The sequence below is a fragment of the Miniopterus natalensis genome, chromosome X (genome assembly GCF_054644295.1).
Source record: "Miniopterus natalensis isolate mMinNat1 chromosome X, mMinNat1.hap1, whole genome shotgun sequence".
NCBI classification, from domain to species: Eukaryota; Metazoa; Chordata; class Mammalia; order Chiroptera; family Miniopteridae; genus Miniopterus; species Miniopterus natalensis.
In genome coordinates, this window is record NC_142103.1 from 89871573 (window position 1) to 89892226 (window position 20654).

Genomic DNA, 20654 nt, shown 5'->3' on the forward strand with positions numbered 1-20654 from the left:
CACTTGTCTTCCTAGTCTTTTTATTCTCTTGATATTGTCTTTCTCAGAGGAGAATTATTTTAATTTTAATGAAGTCTAGCTTATTCTTTCTTTCTTTCATGGATCATGTCTTTGGTGTTGTATCTAAAAAATCACCACCCATCCATGGTCATCTAGATTTTCTCCTATGTTATTGTAGGGTTTCAAAAAGAATCACCCCAAGATGCACCTATGTGGTAAACAGACTATTTTGAGCTAAATGCAATGGAGACTCTGCGGGCTCAAGAGAAACTTTGCCCCCAGCTTTTCACTACTTAGAATAATTTCAGTAAAGGCCTTGCCCATAATAAGAGATTATCAGACATAATTTTTTAACCTACATATAGGGCAGGGCAAACTACTAATTAATAATCAACTGCTCTTCTTTTTATCCTGCAATGACCCTTTGAAGGCCCAAGGCACCTTACTTCATCCATAGATCAGAATGTCATATATACCTCATTTTACCTTTCTTTTTCCGAAACTCTCATGTATGTGGGGTCCCTAACTATATCAGAATGTGGGTTCCCATACATATGTATATAATTGCATTGGTTATTTTCTCTTGTCATTCTATCTCTGTAGATTTAATTTTTAGACTACCTGAAAGAACCTAGGAGGGTAAAGGAAAGTTTCTTACTCCCCCATATTATATTCTAGGAATTTATAGTTTTACATTTTATATTTATGTTTGTTATACTTTTTGAATTAATTTTTGTGAGGGGTATAATATCTGGATCTAGATCTTTTTTTTTTTTTTTTTGCATGTGGATGTCCAGTGGTTCCAGCACTATTTGTTGAAAATACTATCTTTATTCCATTGTATTGCCTTTGCTCCTTTGTCAGAGATCACTTGATTATATTTAGCTCTACTTCTGGGCTCTCTATTCTGTTCCATTGATCTATTTGTCTATTATTTTACCAATGCTACACAGCTATTGGGTAGTGGAGCTGTTATTGACTAGTCTTGAAAATATGAGCAACTGATTCAGAGTAAAATGGTTTAGAAGACTTTTAATGTTACAGAGGTCTGGGTTCAAAACTTAGTTCTAAGGATTTAAAGTACAAGGGCAAAGTCATTAAATTTTGTTAATTTTAATTTGTTCATCCATGAACTAGAAACCATATTTTCTACTAACTAGGTTCCTTGGAAGATGAAAAGAGGTAAATTTGTGAAAGTGATGCCACAGGAATTAATGGGCCAGAGTTCCCAGACATGAGTGGGAATGAGGTTTTTGCGATATCTTCAGAAAATGAATTTTCTAAGACTCACACAGGAGGATAGGACGTGGAAAAAGGTTTTATTGGCGTGGAGTTACATTTCTTGGGTTCCAAAGTCCCCTGCCCCTTAAGCCAGTCCTGAACGAAGGGCAGCTGGGAGTTCAGCAAAGCCCAAAGCAAGGCCAGTGTCCAGAGCTTCCCTACCATGTTGAGCCTGGTGTAGTTCAGCATCCAAATTAATTAGTCTGTTAGTCCATGTGTAAGGTCCAACATGGCTGTGTGCCACGTGGGCACAGGGGAGCGTGCCCCCTGCAGCAGGAGTCCCAAGAGGGCAGGCGGTTGAGAGAGAAAGAGAGCTTCCATCTCTGGTTTCCCACGCTTATAGTGGCCACGCCCATCCTGGCCAATTACCTGTTTCCAGGTGTGATTGACAGGCAAGCGCCTTCCCAGGTCACTCAGACCTTACTGGGCATGCATCTAACCTGCCTTTGTCTACTCCCTTCCCCCATCAGTCAGCAGGGAACAGACTTGAAGAGTGTTAAGTGCAGGGCTTTTTTGGCAAAGCTGTATAAATGACATGCTGTTAAATAATAACCAGGTTATTACAGTGGCATCGAAAGTACCTGGTTCAGAGGCATAAAATGCTCTCAATAAATGTTAGGTGCTTTTATTATTACATTTCATTACCAATAAAAATCTCTCGGTGCAATCAGCATTTGTACATAAACTATTCTTTCTAGATAAACTTCTTTCAATTCTTTACATGTCAGTATTTTCAGTAAAATTTTCAACCATGTACTACGCAATTCCTGGCTCATTAGATTGAATGTACTGAACCACGAGATAATTATTAAGAAAAACAATGGTAGCTGTGAAAGGGAAACGCAAATGCAAGGGTAACTGGTAAAAGGAAGGCCTTTCAACAGGCTTTCAACTACCAGGAGCTGAATGCCTGTTGGATTCAATGATTGTCTTTTACTCTGGAAGGCTAAACTGTACCAGTGGAGATGCCTTCAGTGTAGCTCAGGGATACCCTTAAGGACTGAAACAGCAGGCATTTTCCACCAAACTCTCATACCTCCAGGTCTGCCATAATCTCATTCATATCCAAATGAAGCCCAGAAACCTGGGTCTACAAAGATGAGTGTTGAGGCTGACCTTGATCTCCACCCCTTTCTCCATTCTCACACAAATAGAAAGCAAACAAAGCAGTGAGCCCATCGGTTCTGACTGGCTCCGTTTTTTTGTGTTTTTTTGTTATTCCCTGCATCCAGAACCTTTCCTGTTAATTATAATTCTCTTTTGTCAAGTTCCACTGGCTGCTGCTATTACCATTTCAAAACTTGGGCTCTCTGGTTTTCTATGTTCTTTCTTCTGTGTCCTACAACTTCTCTCAGATGCATTTGTTGGAGTCAACTTTTTTGGAAGGTAGAAAATTGATGCACACCCTCTCTCTCTTATTCAAGCAGTTTTATCCCATCTTTCTCTGGGTTGAAAGAATAGCCTGAAGTCATGAAAAGAGCTCAGATTAGATGCTGGGAGACATGGGCTTCCTGAGTGGTATATCTTATTAGCAATGTGACCAAGTTCTTATCTCTCAAGAAATCCGAATTCCTTGTCCATTACATGGGAGAATAATCGTACTTGCATTATCCGATGGTTGTGAGGATTAAATGATTTGAGAGATGTAAGTTGCTAGAAGAGTGTCTTACACTCAGAAGCTACTATAGATATTTATTAGTACACTTCTTCATAAATCTCCACAACGTAGCTAAATTAAACCTTCCCATGAAGATCTCATATACTAAGTAATGCAGAATTACTGATAAAACCAAAAGAAAATAGATAAATTCTTACCTCAATTAACTTAGAAGCCATTGTGAAAGAGTGGCAATATATGCAAATAGTCAAATAACCTTATAGGAAACAAACTCTCAAGAAGCAATGTGGCCTCTATGGAAGAAGGGTCTGTCCTGATCTAGGAAGAAAGCACTGAAGGCTGAGTGGAAGAGGTGGGTTTTTGAACTGGCCCTTGAACGACAGGTAAACTTTGAACATGCAAACATCTGGTGGGTATGCAAAACAAATGGAGAAACAGCACGGAGAGGGGCACTCCTACTGACACAGGAAAGTGGGAGGTGTGTAGCTTAGCAGTTTGAGTTTGAAACCTTTTATGAACACAGTTATTCAGATGACTTTGCATTAGCAAAATTTGCCTACTCAGGGTAAGACGAGCTGCCATACAATTAAACTCCATAATTTCAGTGGTTTAATTTAATTCACACCCATTTCTCATTCACAAAAGCATAAAATGAGACTCTTTCTGGTCAATGAACAGTTTTCTCCCATGATGCAATTTAGAGATCTGGGCTCCTTTTCTCCACTGGGATCTTGGCATTCTCAGCATCCAGCAATTGATAAAGGCAAGAATATACTTTTCTTCTCTGCTTTAGCTCAGAAGGAGCCCCTCCTCCTATCCTATTCATTGGTGAGAACTAGTCATATAGTTCTACCTAGATAGAATTTGGGGCTGAGCCGCTGCTTCCCAGAAATAGTTCTATACCAGGGAAAGAGGAGTCTTCTCTGCCATACCCACCCACTAAGGAGCTAGTTACAAAAGAAGAGGAACACATATGAAAACATATATTGGATTCCAATTGAGTGTACTCATGGTATATTTACATCACAGGAAAAGAAAAGAAAGAAATAGAGGGGGGGGGAGGGAAGGAAGGAAGGAAGGAAGGAAGGAAGGAAGGAAGGAAGGAAGGAAGGAAGGAAGGAAGGAAGGAAGGAAGGAAGGACTTGTAAATGTTAAAAGGATTCCTATAGATTAGAAATGTAGGGTCCAAGATGAACTTCTCTGATGTAGGAAAATTAGGTTTTAGGTTTTAATTGTATTTCACACTCAAAAAAATAGTCTCTCTGGTTCTAATTGTATGACTCTGGGAAATCACCTTTTCTTAACATCTCTGTTATCCTTACAGCATTTTGTTCTGTTTACACTTCACATTCTTTTCAATACATTGTCCTTAGGTAATCCTAGTCATTATTATAGGTTCAAGTACCATCTGTGTGCAGGTTAATCCCAAATTCTTAACATTTTCCAGGCCCTCCAACAGATATCCTTTAGAAATCCCAAACCCCAAACATTACCGAATCTTAACTGCCAATTCTTGGCCACACAATGTAGTTGCCTATCCAAAATCCATTCCCCCCACGCCTTTTTGTTTGATACCCTGATATCTTTTGCTACACTCCGGGTTCTCATGTGCTTCTTGGATGGGGTGGTGGGGGTAGGAGGCCTGAGATCCTTCTAAGTCCCAGAGTTGAATTTTGAATGGTCTACACCACTCATCCTGACAGTTGTCTTGTACCCCTTTCTAGTGATTGGTTTATTCACAAGCAATTTTGGACTATGGGATGATAGGTGGTAGTCTGGTCTGGGAGCTTCTGAGAAAGCTATCCTTGCTCTTACTTAGGGAATACAATATTGGACAATCCTTTTTTTGTCTATAGACATTGGAGTCTTCAATGATGCCATCTTGGAAAGCCAGACTAAAATGTCAAGTCTCTTGCTAAGAATGGAAGAGTGGAAAGACACAAGAAAAAAGTGCCCCTGATCATGCCACTTTAGCTGCTGAATTACCAATCCTGGGCCTGCCCTACACCTGGAATTCTTGTTAGAAAACATTACACCTATGTGTGTGTATATGTGTGTGTATATATATATATAATAGACATATGTCTATATGAAGATACAGGTATTACCACACTAAAACATTTAATTAATTTACTGAAACAATGAGAAATATATCTCATCCAATATCACATACATTTTAGCAGGTTTTAGTGTTGACATTATATACTAAATTTAGTTTTCATATTTTAAAGTGTTGCATGGAGTGAGGTACTAATGCAATTTAGCACTGAAGTTACAGCCACTTTTACTCATGGTGCTCAGAGACTTAACTGCCATAAAATATCTTGGAATCTTTCTTCAAGACTCTAGGTCCCATTATGTTATATTTAATACTTGCAAGTGTCCCTTTTAGATGTGTCATCACCAGAAATGCATGATCCCAGAATTCATCTTCAATCTTTTATTTGATGAGACTGACAGGATGGAGAATGTTGGGCCGTAGTGGTCTATTTCACTTGTCCTACTAACCCTTCCACAGTAGAGTTTCTTTATTGAAATAGGTGCAATACTGAGTTCTCAGTCAATTTTGCTAATGTCAAAACTAAAAGCAGTTAATATAAAGTGCCAACATAATGGCTTGAGCTTAATAAGTTTTATGGAAGAAATCAATGCCTATCAAACTGGAAAGCCAACACAAAGTAGGGAAATGATGCTTTCATTTTTTTGATATGATAATTTTTAAAACTGTACTCCAAACTGTTAAGAATAGCCACTTGTTTTATTTTTCAATTTTTATTTATTTTTACTGAATTTATTGGGGTGAAATTGGTTAAGAAAATTATATAGGTTTCAGCTGTACTATCCTCTAATACACCACCTCTATATTGTACTGTGTGTTCACCGCTCCAAGTCAAGTCTGCTTCCATCCCCATTGGTCCCCCTACCCTCCTCTGCCTACCCCTACCCCTCTCCCTCTGGCAATCACCATACTATTGTCTGTACCTCCAAGTTTGGTTTTAGGTTTTGCTTAAGCCCGTCACCTTTTTCACCCAGCCCTGCGAGCCTTCTCCCCTCCGACAGCTCACATTCTGTTCTTTGTCTATGAGTATGTTTCTGTATGGACACTTTTGGTGGTAAACTATAGATGACATAAAATTTACTATTGTAACCATTTTTAAGTGCACAACTTGGTGGCATTTTGTACCTTCACAATGTTGTGCAGCCATCACCACAATGCACTTTCATAATTTTTCATCATCCCAAGCTTAAACTCTATACTCATTAAATAATAATTCCCTATTCCCCCTCTCCCAGTCCTTGTAACATCTATTCTACTTTGTCTTTATAAATTTATTATAGTTAGCTCGTATAAGTGGAATCATACGCAAGTGGGTTTTTGAAATGTGACCCAAAATAAGGAACCAGGTTTTTAAAAAAGAAGCGATGTTAGTAAGTCAGAGATTTTTATACACACATACATAATCAAACCAAAAGCAGAAATGCAAGAAATGCATGTATTCATAATTTATACCACTTACAGACATTAGACTTCACTGGATAATACATTGCATGTAAGTAAGATTTTCTGAGATTTCTCCACACATATGCACCCTTACTTAGTGATCAATGAGTATTAATCAATGACTTGTATTGATGACAACCAGCATCATTTGAAAGACTGGGTTAAGGTTATAAGTATCAGCACTTCATTAATTAAAACAAACCAAGGCAAAGATTCACAGATCAGTCCAAATCATGAGAGTGGACACCTCTGTTTGTATATTTCTGTTTAACTTGTTTTCACATGTCTGAGCTAACTCCTGTAGCATTGTGAGTTCATATTCACAGTCCCAACATTAAGACAACACTTGGCAAAGTCAGATGATCTGGAGAAGTCCTTTAGCCCAGGCACAGCAGAGATACCAATCGAACTACACCCAAGGCTCTAGGTCATGTGCCTTTCTCTTACACTTTTTGAGTCTGAGATCCCATTAACTTTCTAGAACAGCACTGTCCAACATAAATATAAGGCATAGTCACATATTAAATTTTTCTAGTGGCTTCATTTTTAAAAGTGAAAAGGAACAGATAAAGTTAATTTAGTAATACAGTTTATTTAAACAAATATCATTTCAATAATAATCAATATAAAACTTACACATGAGATATTGTGCATTAGTTTGTCATATCAAGGCTTGAGATCTAGTGCATATTTTGTACTTACAGCACATTTCAATCCAGTCTAGTCACTTTTCAAGTGCTCAAAAGGTACACGTTGTTAATGTCTACTGTATCGGACAGCACAGTTCCAGACATTTGCCTAGTTCTCTAACTAAACTAATCATTCAATCAAGGAGTGTTTATTAGATAGTTTCTCTGTTCTCACAATTGAATATGTTGGAATGAGCATAAGAGCCTCAGAAGCAGTCAAGTGCAAATAAAAGAATGAAACTTCATTTGAAATAATGATAATGACTTGTATTTAAAATTATAAATTCAGGTCCACAGTGTACTTTGAGTTTCCTCCTTGGTAAAATGTAGATAATAATACGTATAAATCATTTAGCACCGTGCCTGCCATGTAGTTAACAGTCAAAGAAAAAGCAGCTGTTTCTCCAACAATGAGATAAGTATGAGTTTGGTTAGTGGTCTGCAAGCCTAGAAGCAACACAGTTCCAACACCTGAGCCAGGCAAAACACTGACTGGTGACAGGAAGCCTGTACCATTTCTAAGAGGCAAGCAATTCATGGGATTGCACTGGTAGGCTGATTCTAATTATGCTTGAAACCCACCACTGACAAAAGCAGCAAGAAATTAAAGCTAGCTCTTGCTGAAGAACTGTCAGGCTACAATATAACACCAAAAATTAAAATAGAATATTCAATAAAATCAAAAGACATATAGGTCTGGTTTGGAAGTACTGCTCACCAAGTGCTGTCTTTAATATGTATGCTCTTACACAGCACCAAAAATAGAAGCATTCTTTTATTTTTTTAAACATGTTTATTTTTATTTATTTATTTATTTATTTATTTATTTATTTATCTTAAAAAATATATCTTTATTGATTTCAGAGAGAGAAACATCAATGATGAGAGAGTGATTGATCAGCTGCCTCCTGCACGCCCCCTGCTGGGGATCCAGCCCGCAACCCAGGCATGTGCCCTGACCAGGAATTGAACCGTGATCTCCTGGATGCTAGGTTGATACTCAATCGCTGAGCCACTCCTGGCTAGACTCAGGCAGGTGTTTTAAATGCTGTCTTAATCCAGATCCAGTTGAGGCCTTAGCTGGAGGCAAGTTTCCCTCCTTGAGTAGCTGATAATGCACCCCAGGCAGGTGTTTTAAATGCTGTCTTAATCCAGATCCAGTTGAGGCCTTAGCTGGAGGCAAGTTTCCCTCCTTGAGTAGCTGATAATGCACCCCAACGGCTTCCGGATTTTTGGGCTCTCACACTCAGGGGCCACAATACCCCAGCCTTAACTTCCCTGGAAGCTAGGCACCAGGCACTGAAGACATCTCCTATGCTCTTGAGGTGGTGAAATTATTCAGACTTAGCCAATCAACAGGGAGCCCTCTACACCTAGCTACCACCACCCCACTTATCATCCATAAGCTAGCTGTTCCTTACAGTTTCAGCTTGCTGTTACCCTTTCCAAGGGTACAACCCCCTGTGTGCCCCTGCCTGGTAGTCCTCTCTCAGTTGGAGCTGTACGTAATAAAGAGTTCTGCCTTTCATTTATCTAGTGCCATCAAAATAATCTTTAACTCTTATAAAACAGGGGTCCTAACCCACTTTGTATTTTGTCCTAGGACACTTTTTGCTTGGAAAATTATGTCCTTTTTATATTGCAATCTTCAGTGGGGCTTCATCTGCGGAAATGCTGTACAGCATGTGTTGAGGTTATGTTTCTCTAGGAGTTTTGCTTTATCTGCTTCCGGGAAATATAAGCCTGGCACCATTAGTATGTTAATTTTTTGATATAAGGGCTTTCAGGTCATGCAGGTGGTATAAATCCAACCCACCAAACCCCAAGTCTATAGATTAATAGGATACCTTTTTGTTTGTTTTAATAAATGGAGAGTTCATACCTGGGCAGGCAAACTGGTTTGTCTTCTTCCTGTGCCAGTGGTCACATTTTTCCTTTTCACTTTTATGGTAGCCATTTTAGAATACTAGGTTTATATGGGAACTTCATTTCCAGATCCCCAACCTTTGAGGTCCAAGCCCTAGTCTAACCTCTCCATGTAATGAATGAAAACCAAGCCCTTGGTTGCTGATAATGACAATCCCCACACTCCTCTGTGCCACTCACATGCCCCACCCCCACATGGTGACCTCAGAGTCAAATTCCTTAACTGCTCTAGTTTTTAGTTACTTCTTTCCTTTTGGCCCCTGAAATGTTTTTCACACTTTCTTGAAAGCTCAGATAATAATTTAAAAGGCCTGTCTATTCTGTTAAATCCAGCATTTCTAGATGTTCAAGGCAGGAAACTGAGGTATCTAATCAACCACATTTTCAGAAATGGATATCGTTTTTTACATTTAAAGGATCAATATATAGTGAACAATGAAAAAAATAGATTATTTTCAAGTGCAATTTATAAAATCTAAAATACCAGATACTTAGCAAGCACTTGAAAGTTTTAAAGGGTAAGTAAATTGAAATTATTTGGAATAGATGAGTCATTTGGAGTACATCATGCTAAGCAAAGTAAGTCAGACAGAAAAAGTCAAGAACCATATGATTTCACTTATATGTGAGATATAAAACTAAAATAAACAAATGAACAAACAAGAAAAACAAATAAACAAAAACTCATAGACACCAGAGGGAAGTGGGTTGGGGCTAGTAAAGGGTAAAGGGCATTAAATATATGGTCATGGAAGATTTGTCTTTGGGTGGTGAGCACACAATGCAATATACAGATCATGTATCATAGAATTGTACATTTGAAACCTTTATCATCTTATTAACCAATGTCACCTCAATAAATTTAATTAAAAAAACAACTTAGAAGATTCTGTCATATAGTAAATAATAAGTATTAACTATTCTAATTACTGACGCTTATTATTGCTATATAGATGGAAATCATCTAAATGAATAATGCTTTGTTTCCCCATGGTCAGAAATGATACATCTCAAACTTGCTATTGATATATTCTAAAATGTATACATTTTCTGCTTAAGAGTAGACACATCACACTTTTTATTAAAAGTTATCACACCTTGATAAGTTTTTGCTTGATTTATTCATTTGGAAAACTTATTAAATATATTGAGAGATCAAACAATAAATTAAGGCACTTAGTGTCAGGGGAGTTACCAACAGAAATCACTCCTAAGAGAGGTCTTGTGCTCTAAGGACTAAACTCTAAATCAAGATTAAACAGCTAAATTGATTAGTCTCAGTTTCACTATATTGATCAGTTTTAATATCTTTTAATTCAAAAATCTGAATTAATCTAAATAATCTTTGACTTGCAGAATATGGTAGATGTTTACTTGTAAAAATAGCTAAGAGTGCAATATGCCTTTTTATCAAAAATAATATATGTGAGGGTCACTGTGGTCATTAATTCTAGCACATTACTAAATACACACAGTAAAGTCTGGAAAAATATTGGCCTATTATCAGTTTCATCAATTCTTGTTAAGTAACAGTCAATGAAGCACACTTGAGTCTCTGAAATAAGTTAACAAAAATAGTTTATAAATGGGGAGATAAAAGGTACCAATTTTTAAAGAAATAGAGAAAAATTAAAAGCAATCAATCCACTCTCAGGCTAGACCACAAATACATCATTTAATTACATCAGTGGCAAAAGAATTAAAGGTCTCCTAGTTAAATGTGTTTTAGTTGAACTTAAAAGATAAATCTGTCCTAGTGATCAGCTGAGCTAATATGAAAAGCACAATGCCTTGCTATTAATTATCCAGTGGAGTAAATCATAAATTGAAGTTCAGGAAATTAAATTTTATCCCTCGATTTGTCACCATGATGCTTTGTGGCCTTGATAAAGCTACTTAACCTTTCGTTGCCTCAGCTCCCTCATACATAAAAAGACGAAGAAGATGTACCTTTTAAGAGCATAAATTCTGCCTATGGTTGATTGCAAAGTAGTTTAACTATATTGCTATATTAAGTCTTAAAAATGTTAGACCAAATATAAAAATGCTATTGAAACCATCACATCCTTGTAGCAATCATCTCATTCATTCTGCTTCTTTCAAGTCAGTTTTTCCTTCCTCACTGTTATTGCTGACTATTACAATTTACTGGAAATCTTTTTTTTCTGCAATAACATTTTCACAATCCACTTTCTTACCATTACTTCACTCTAGTCCCACAAATTAAATGGCTTTTTAATTGGTCTGATGCATATCAAAATTTTATGAAGGAAATATGATTGTTACTTTGTTTTGAATATTTCTTTTAAAAATTATAAAAATGTTTTGGCTAGAAGGAAAAATAAGCATTAAAAAGGTAAAAGTGAATGCCAAATAACTTAATCAATACTTCTGGAAAAATCTATATAGTGTGTATTTTTCTTATACCTAACATATCCTGAAATATGTACCATAACTCATGTTTATAGTGTTTGTCTAAATAGTTCATGTTGTAAAAAAAGTCAAGCTGTTTTACTTATTTTGGAATTAGTAGGTCTCTTTTGGACCACATTCCTGCAAATAATTTGACAGAGGTTTAGGGTTAAAGGTATAGTCAGGGTTTGAGTTAGAGTTTAGTATAAGGAATCCTAGGATATGGCATAATGATTAGAAGTAGTGAATATCTGCTGTTAGTATTCCCTAGAATATTTTCACCTTCTTTTGACACCTCAAATTTTCTTTGTAGTACTATTCCCCTCCTCCTCTTGATCCATTTGGTTGGGGTAGGACCATGACCCAAAGCAACCTAAGCAATATCTAGTGAATTAAAAAATATACATACTCTGAATAAGAAAATCCATTCTGAAGTAAAAATCCTTATATGTACAATGAAAAATGTGTGTGTTTGTGCATGTGCTCACAAGATGGTTAATGGCCATATGACCTATTTTATGATTTTTTTGTTAACATAAGTAGTTGTGTATAAACCAACTGTGAAATAGTCACAAAATACAATACTATGACATCATAGTAATGAATAAGTTGCATATAAATGAAATAACATGGGTAAATTTTGAAAACAAGAGAAAATTTGGAGTTAAAAAAGCCAGACACAATAGAATACACACAATGGGTGGGTCCAAATGTATGTTTCAGAAACAGGCAAATTTTTAGCCATATTGTTTAGGCATGCATTGTTATCTAGTATGATTCTACAAAAAAAAATACAAGAAAATAAATACTGTAAAAGTGCAATGGTGGCAACATAATCAGTAGTGGCAAAGAAGGGGTTTGTTATTCAGAAGGACTGCTGTGGTGCCCGTAATGTTTCTTCGCCTAGGTGGCTTCATTTGATAACAAGCTAAGTAGCTGAATGTTTATGCTTTATATACTGTGTTATGTTTCACTATTAAATGAAAAACACACACACAAGTGAAGAAGTAGTGGCTGTGTTCTGGATTTCTTAGGAGGGTAAAAACTGTACCTAAAGAGAGGAAAATAATGCATTTCTGGAAAAAACAGAAAGAGGTGTATAACAATGTTAAACAGCTTTATATAGGACCTTTTACATATAGTTCTTTAAATAATGATTTTGATCAAAACAGAGACATTTTTCCAATAAAAATCTATTGACTTTTGTCCAGAAAGAGAAGCTAATATGGTAGAATACAGAATTGAGAATAAAGCAGATCTTGATAGACTGGAAGATGTGTTAAAACTAACATTGTTTCATCTTAGGAAAATTCAGTCTTATTATATGTATCTAAAACTTCAACCATGTGTAGGCACTTGACTTAACACTTAACATAAAAAAGATGGTTATTTGAATTAAAGCTTGATACAAAGAGCAGTAAAATGTAGGACATAAAATGGTTGATGTAATACTCAGTAGTGTTAAAAAAAACACAGTAGAGTATGAGATTTGGATTTAGGGAGTTATTCCTGTTCTACTTTCTCTACTTTTTAGGTGAAAAAGCTATTGTTTGGTCAAATTGTAAACACAACTTAAGAGCCATTGATTTAAACCAAAGTATATTCAGCATATTCAATTAATTCATTTAAGAATACACAACTGAAGGAATTTATCACCAACAGATCTTCAATGCAAAAAATGTTAAAATAAGTTGTTCAGGTAGAGGAAAATGCATTGGTTAGAAATTTGATTCTACATACAGAAAATAAGAATGTCAGAGAAGGATTAAATGAGAGTAATATAAAATCTTTTATTTATCTTATTACAAATTCATCTAACAGAGAACTATTTTTTTAAGTAATAATAGTTTATTGAATGATTATGAAATCTGGATAAGTGAAATGACTGACGGCAATGTCATAAGCGGTAAGAGGAAAAAACTGGTAATACTCTGTAATAGGGTACCTCTACTACACACGAATGGTATAGTGATTTTGAAGGTGATTTGAGATTAGTTAAAAATATGTGTTGAAATATCCAGAGCAACCAGAAAAATATTTTTAAAGAAGTAAAGTTGATAATAAGAAAGAGATCAAATGGAACCATATAAATTATTCAATTAAAACCAAAGAAAGCAAAAAAGAGAGGGGAAAGAAAGAATAAGTTCAATGAATTTAAAACACTGGCAGACATGGCATATATTAATCCAACAATTTCAATAAGTACTTTATTATTATTTTTTTTGTCAATCTTCACCCAAGGATATTTTCCTATTGATTTTTAGAGAGGAGGGGGCTGCGGGGGGGGGGGGGGGGAGGAGAGAAAGAAAGACAGAGAAACATTGACATGAGAGAGATACCTGGATTGTTTACCTCCCACAGGTGCCCCAACCAGGGCTGGGGATGGAACCTGCAATCCAAGTATGTGCCCTTGACCTGGAATCAAACCCGCAACCCTTCCGTCCTCCAGCTGACACTATAACCACTGATCCACATAGGCCAGGGCTCAATAATCACTTTAAATATAAATGGTCTAAATGTACCAGTTAAAATACTGAGAATGTCATAGTAGATTAAAAAAAAAATCAAGATCCAACTATAATGTTAAAGAACAGGATAAGTTAAAAATAAAGGGATTATAAAAGGCACGCCATGCTAACATGAATCAAAAGAAAGCTAGGTACATTAATCGGAGACAAAGCCAACTTCAGATAGGGAAAATAATCATGGATAAAGAGAGACATTACATAATGACAGAGATCAAATCGCCAAGAAGACATAAACACATATGCACTTAACAACAGAGCCTAAAAATTGTGAGGCAAAAACTTACAGAACTGAAAGGATAAACAAATCTGCTACTATAATTACTTATTTCAACACTCTCCTTTCATTAACTGAAAGACGAGATAAGCAGAAAATCAGTAAGGATATGAATTACTTGAACAGTACTATAAGTAAACTTAATTTAATGGGCATTTATAGAATATTCCATCCAACACGAGCAAAATATACATTCTTCTAAAGCTCTCATGGGACATTCATCAAGAAAGGTCACATTCTAGGTCACAACAAACCAATTTAGCAAATTTTTAAAAACTGAAATCTGAAGAAATATGTGCTCAGATCACAATGGAAATAAACTAGAAGCCAATAAAAGAAAAATAGCTGGAAACCAACAAATTTTAAAAAATTAACACATTTTTAAATAACACATGGGTCAAAGAAGATTTCTCAAGAGAAGTTAAAACTATTTTCTACTAAATAAAAATGAAGCTTATCAAAATTTGTAGGATGCAGCATAACAGTGTTTAGAAGGAATTTATAAAATTAACTCTATATATTAGAAAATGAGGAAACTCTAAAATAAAAACCTAAACCTCTACTCCATGAAAGTCAGTATTAAGAACACCAAAAGAAAATCTACAGACTGCAATAAAATATTTTCAAAACATATAGGTATCTGATAAAGGACTTGTATCAGAAATACACAAATCATTCTTAAAACTGAGCAATAAGATTAAAAAAAAAAAAAAACAATTAAAAAGTGGGTAAAATATCTGAAGAAGATATACATAAGGCAAATAAGCATATAAAATATTCTCAAAATAATGTATTATTAGGAAATTGGCAATTAAAACACAATGAAATGCTGCTACAGGACCCATTAGAATGATAAAATCTGAATGGCAGAGTTCAGATTGATGAACGGGTGCAGAACAAGTTTAATTCTTCATTTATCCCTGATGAAAATGCAAAATGGTGTAGCTATTTTAGAAGACAATTTGGTAGCTTTTACCAAACTAAATATAATCTTACCATACACTCTAGGAATTATATTTGTAGGTATTTACTCAACTGATTTGAAAACTTATGTCCACACAAAACCTGTATAGAATGTATATAGTAACTTTATTCATAATCTTCCCAAACTGGAAGCACCCAAGATGAGCCATTCTACAGATTAATAGATGATCTATGGTACAGGCATATAATGAAATATTATTCATTGATAGAAAGACATGAGCTATCACAGATGAACTTTGAAGACAGCTAAGTGAAATAAGTCAGACACAAAAGGACAATATTTTATATTCCACTTATATGAGGTAACTAGAACAGTCAAACTCATAGTTAGAGAAAAATTAAGTGATTGTTTCCGAGGTTGGTGGGTGAAGGGAATTTGGAGTTACTGTTTAATGGGTATAGAGTTTCAGTGTGGAAAGATGAAAAAGTTCTAGAGATGGATGGTGGTGATGGTGGCACAAAAATGTAAATGCACTTAATGCCACTGAAATGTACACATAAAATGGTAAATTTTATTAGCTATATTCTACCACAAAAACAGAAAAGATTATTTGAACCCAATGCCTAAGAATCTTAAATGGCTTTCCTCAGGATTCAGAAACTGTGTTTATAGTCCACTCCAGGCACTAACTGTTGTTTTTCTTGTATTTACATATAAATGACTCTTAGTAAACACACGATTGCTCACACCATATAAGCCTAACCTTGGGAGCTTACCTGTAACACCACCTCCTGAGTTAACCTATTCTCAGGACTAAGAATGGTCCATGGAGATGTGAAGCAAAAGAGCAACTCATCTTCTGAGCTGTGAGGCTTCTTGGGGAAGTTCCAAAGGTGGGTATAGGGTAACAGAGTATGCCACCTCAAAATATGGAGTTTTGGTCTAAGGATTATTTTGAGCTGATTATTTTGAGAAACTGCATATATAGGAGAAGCTCTGAAAACAAAGGAGGAGCTGCTGTTTTACAGGGAAATTCACATTTATAAGGGAATCTCTACTTGTAAAGGTGTCTCTCTGTACCAGGGTGAGGAAGATGACTCTAAATCTCTGAAGCTCTGATCAATGCAGAAGACACAGACTTAGGCTTATCCTTGTTTACTGTGCTTTCCCCAGTAACCTCCCATAACTGTACCCCAATCTTTCTTTTGTCTTAAGTGGAAGATGGTATTTAAGGTGGTGGCTTAGGCCATCTCAAAGAAGTACTCAGTTTTCCTGGGTCTCTTCATGTATATATGAGGTATGTATGTTAATAAACTTTTTTTTCTCTTATTAATCTGTCTTATAATACAGGGGGTCCCAGCCAAGAGCTCAGAAGGTAGAAAAAAATTACTCTCCCCCCCAATACCAACCTTAATGTATACAATTTTTTAAAGCCATCATTTAGGAGAATGGAAGATCCCAGAGTGGAATGCAGAAGGTGATAGAACAATCTAACTATATTACAAATATGTGGGACACCTCACTGGAGGGGATGGAGGGAAAAGTCGCTAAATTAATTAACATAGGAAACGAGTGGAGTTTGTAAGACAAAAGGCAAAAGAAACTATATATAAGCACTATTCTCTAGTTAATAAAGTTGTTTCTCACAGGATTGCAGGTTAACAATTCTGATTTCATTATACATTTACACTGAAAGTGAATAATGAAGTAAATGATTGGGAGATAGTAGGAACCAGGTTTCTCACTATTGGACAGGAAGAGGCTAGCATGTTCCCAAAGGTGATGGATTAGAGTTGGAGAAATCAGCATGGACTCATGTTTAGTTTAATATAGATGCACATGGCCCCACTGGCGTGACTCAGCAGTTGAGCTTCAACCTAGGATCCAGGAGACTGTGGTTGGATTCCTGGTCGGGGAACATGCCCAGGTTGCTGGATCCCCAGCAGGAGGCATGCAGGAGGCAGCCGATCAATGACTCTCTCATCATTGATGTTTCTATCTCTCTCCCTCTCCCTGAAATCAATAAAGATATATTTAAAAATAATATAGATGCACATGGTTACATAAATAAATATTTATAGATATATGTATATATCTGGGTTAGTATACACATATTTCCTTGCTCTGTGAACTGAGAACTTTTAGAAGCAACTCTACACCAGCAGCAATGAGTCCTCCCGATACCCAGGTCTTAGATTCTAGTACCATTCTCCAACTCAAAAAACAAACAGAAAAACAAGTAGGTTCTTTGCAAGAAAAAACTGATTCTAGAATAGGAGCAGGAAATAGAAAAGATGATCCTGCAGCATATTATAGGACCCCCAAATAAGGATATGCATGCATGAGCACACACACGGACACACACAATGATGGGGGCATGTGAAAGGAACAAAGGAGTCAACTGAAAGAGCTCCTAAGGGCCAAAGCTAGAACAATTTGAGCAACAAAATAAGGTGATATTGCATTATACACCAAAGTATAAAATACCTATGAGTCCATACTGATATAAATAAATGATTGAATAAGTAAAGATGGGAAAACAGACATATGCCCCATGCAGAAAGATTCCAAATAATTTATGCAGATACTCTGCCTTCAATGGGATGAGGGCATAATTCTTCACTCCTTAAGTGTGGACTGCACATAGTTACTTCTAAAGAGCACAGTTTGGAAAGCAGGGGGGAAAAACTGTAACATTACAGTGGCAAAGCCTGACAAACACTACCTCAGGTGATGGTCAAGATCAGCAGTGATATGTCATGTTGATAGTATGATACATTGTGATTTTACCTCTGTGGTCTTCTAAGAATATATGTCCCATGCTACTGTTAGATGTTAATAACAGGGGAAGTTGGTTGTGGGGTATATGGGATCTCTTCTATTTTTATGATTTTTTTCTGTAAATGTAAAACTGTCCTAAAATAAAATATTTATTTAAAAAATATACTGCCCTTGACTCTGAGTAGCTCACGTTCTTGTGAACAAACATGACTGTCAACCAAGAGTTCCAATGTAAAGCGGTAAGTCCTGCAATAAGTACTAAAAGGACTGTGAAGTGGTGAAGAACTACAGGCCTCAGTACAGAGGTACAATGTGACACGACACCAAACACGTTACTTTGCCTGTGCCCAAATGACAGAGCAATTTCTGTTTTAGAGAAAGAGTAAGAATGTGAAGGGTAACTGAATAAAATGAAAAAGAAGAAAAAAGAGTAAGAATCAGCCCTGTGACAACGTGGGGGAAAAGGATTCCCGAGGGAGCACACCACGAGGAAGGAGTCAGCCATAGACTGCAGTGGGGCCTCGGTTTCCAAACGTGACCCGTTCCCGGAGCCCGTTGGAGTTCACAAAGGGTCGGAAACCGAGGGATCTGCAGCCAACAGCTGGGCCTCGGGATCTTGCCCTCAGCGGGAGCCACAGGGCATGTTCGACTTTGGAGGCGGGTTCGAAAACTGAAGCATTGCCTGCCGGGTTTACGGTATTTATAACCCCAAATGCTCGTCCACGGAGATGTTCGAGAACCGGGGCACCACCGAGGCTTAGAGAAGAGGGTGAAGGATGGGGACAATGCTGAAATATCTTTAATTTTTTTAAACTGTTTGAAGTACACTGAAAGTGCTGGGTAGGTTTCTTATTGTTTTCCTGAACCTAAGTGGACACTTAATAAATAAAGGATCTCCCATAAAAGCTCAAAATATTGCCTGCATATTTATCCACTTTATCCAGAGATGCCCATTTCACATATAGGATTCTTTCTTTTTCATTTTAAAGAAACATTCTGACACGCTTCAAAATATCTGTTTATTATCAGCTCTGATAGAGCCACTAAATGATATGATGTTTTGCATATTATTTACATTAAGTACAATAAGTTGTGATGTGCAGAAAAACAAGATACAAAACAGTGATTATCATCTAGAGAACTGCCCAGTTTTGCTGTTTTACTGAGAGATACAATTTGGGTTCTGAGAATTTGTTCTTTAATTTGGGCACAGGCAAAGGAAATGTGTTTGTTATAGTGTCACACCATTAATAGCAATGTTATGAATAAATATATCTTGTCAATAGACTTGTTAATACTTAAAATGCACTTCAATGATACTATTTTAGTTCTAGGGCATGTGGCTCTCCCACTCACCCAAAATTTCCTATGCAGTCAAGTTTTGCTTTATTATTTATTTGTCCAAGCCAATGTCACGGGTAAGGCTATTTAAGTTAGAGGTATTCACGATAATCAGTTGAAAGAAAACTTTCATTAAAACTTTCACTAACTTCCTCTTGGATATCAAGAAATAATTATTCCTCCTTTTCATATAAAAAAGGAGATATTTGGGGAGAAATTAAGGCAGAAAAATATAGTACCTCTGGGTAGCATCTAGGAGAAAACAATTCTACTATTGGTTATACAAAATAGCTTTATTTAAGTTGCATTACCATTTGGGACACCGTTTTCAGTCTCCAGGGCATTTTTAATTTCCTTTTACTCAATAGTGGTTTAGTATCCTAGTATTTCTAGAAAGGGGAAAGATGTGCTTATGAAGTATTAGTTATACATTCCAAAGAATAAACACTAAAAGTGCATTTTATTTCTTTTCAGAATATATGCTTTGGCATTATATTTTTAAGTTCCTTTGTCTCAATACCTGCTGTTTGGAAAAGCTACCTCAGTATAGTTTGAGAAAAAGTAATAAAACATCAATATCTATCGTACAGAAAACGCAAGTACAAACAGCTATATTTTTCACTGTTCCATTAAACAGATAGGGAGGTAAAGTAATTGAATGTTCATTTTAATTTTCTACACAGAGATGTATTACACACAGCAGAACTAAACACCAAACTAGAGTAAATTATACACGTGCATGCCATGGGCACACAATGCAAGAGCGAATGTGTGGTTATTATTCAAGTGTAACTACTGCCAGTATCAGTTACTGACTGGGCCTAATATTTATCAAAGACATGACCAAAGAGCGCCTGACTTACTTAACGAAAATTTCCTTTGATTAGGATAGTTGCTATTCACCAAATAAATTTCATGAAACCTGATTGAGTTTTTAAGTCAAAATATATCATAATTCAAGATTTAAAAGAAAAGATCATTATAAGATGAAGGGAGCTATTATAAAATACTTTTCATATGCAGGAAAAATATCTTATGTGAGTCAACACCAAAAAAAATCTCTTTGAAGCATTTGGTATCCTTTTTACACTTTTTAATGTTTCATAAATACAACTGTACAAAAAAGTCACCAAGAAGAATCTCTCTCAATAAAATGAGAACAATGTCTTTAACTTCCAAATACTGTGTTCTTCCCTTTTCCCTTGGAAGTGCTTTTAGAAAAGTACACTATAAAGTAAAAAAGGGTATGAACACAGTATTTCACACAATGTAAAGATGACAAAAATGATGTACGTTTGGATATTATTCTGTATTTTTCAAATCGATTCCATACATATTACCTTACCTCATTTGATCCTTGCAAACACTCTTTGAAGT

The 20654-nt window shown here is 36.1% G+C and overlaps 1 protein-coding gene across 4 annotated transcripts in view; it reads right to left on the reverse strand.

The window, feature by feature from the left end:
* The window catches only part of IL1RAPL1 (interleukin 1 receptor accessory protein like 1), a 1170262-nt gene that overhangs the window by 442698 nt on the left and 706910 nt on the right, over nt 1-20654 (reverse strand). The gene's annotated exons all lie outside the window — the stretch shown is intronic.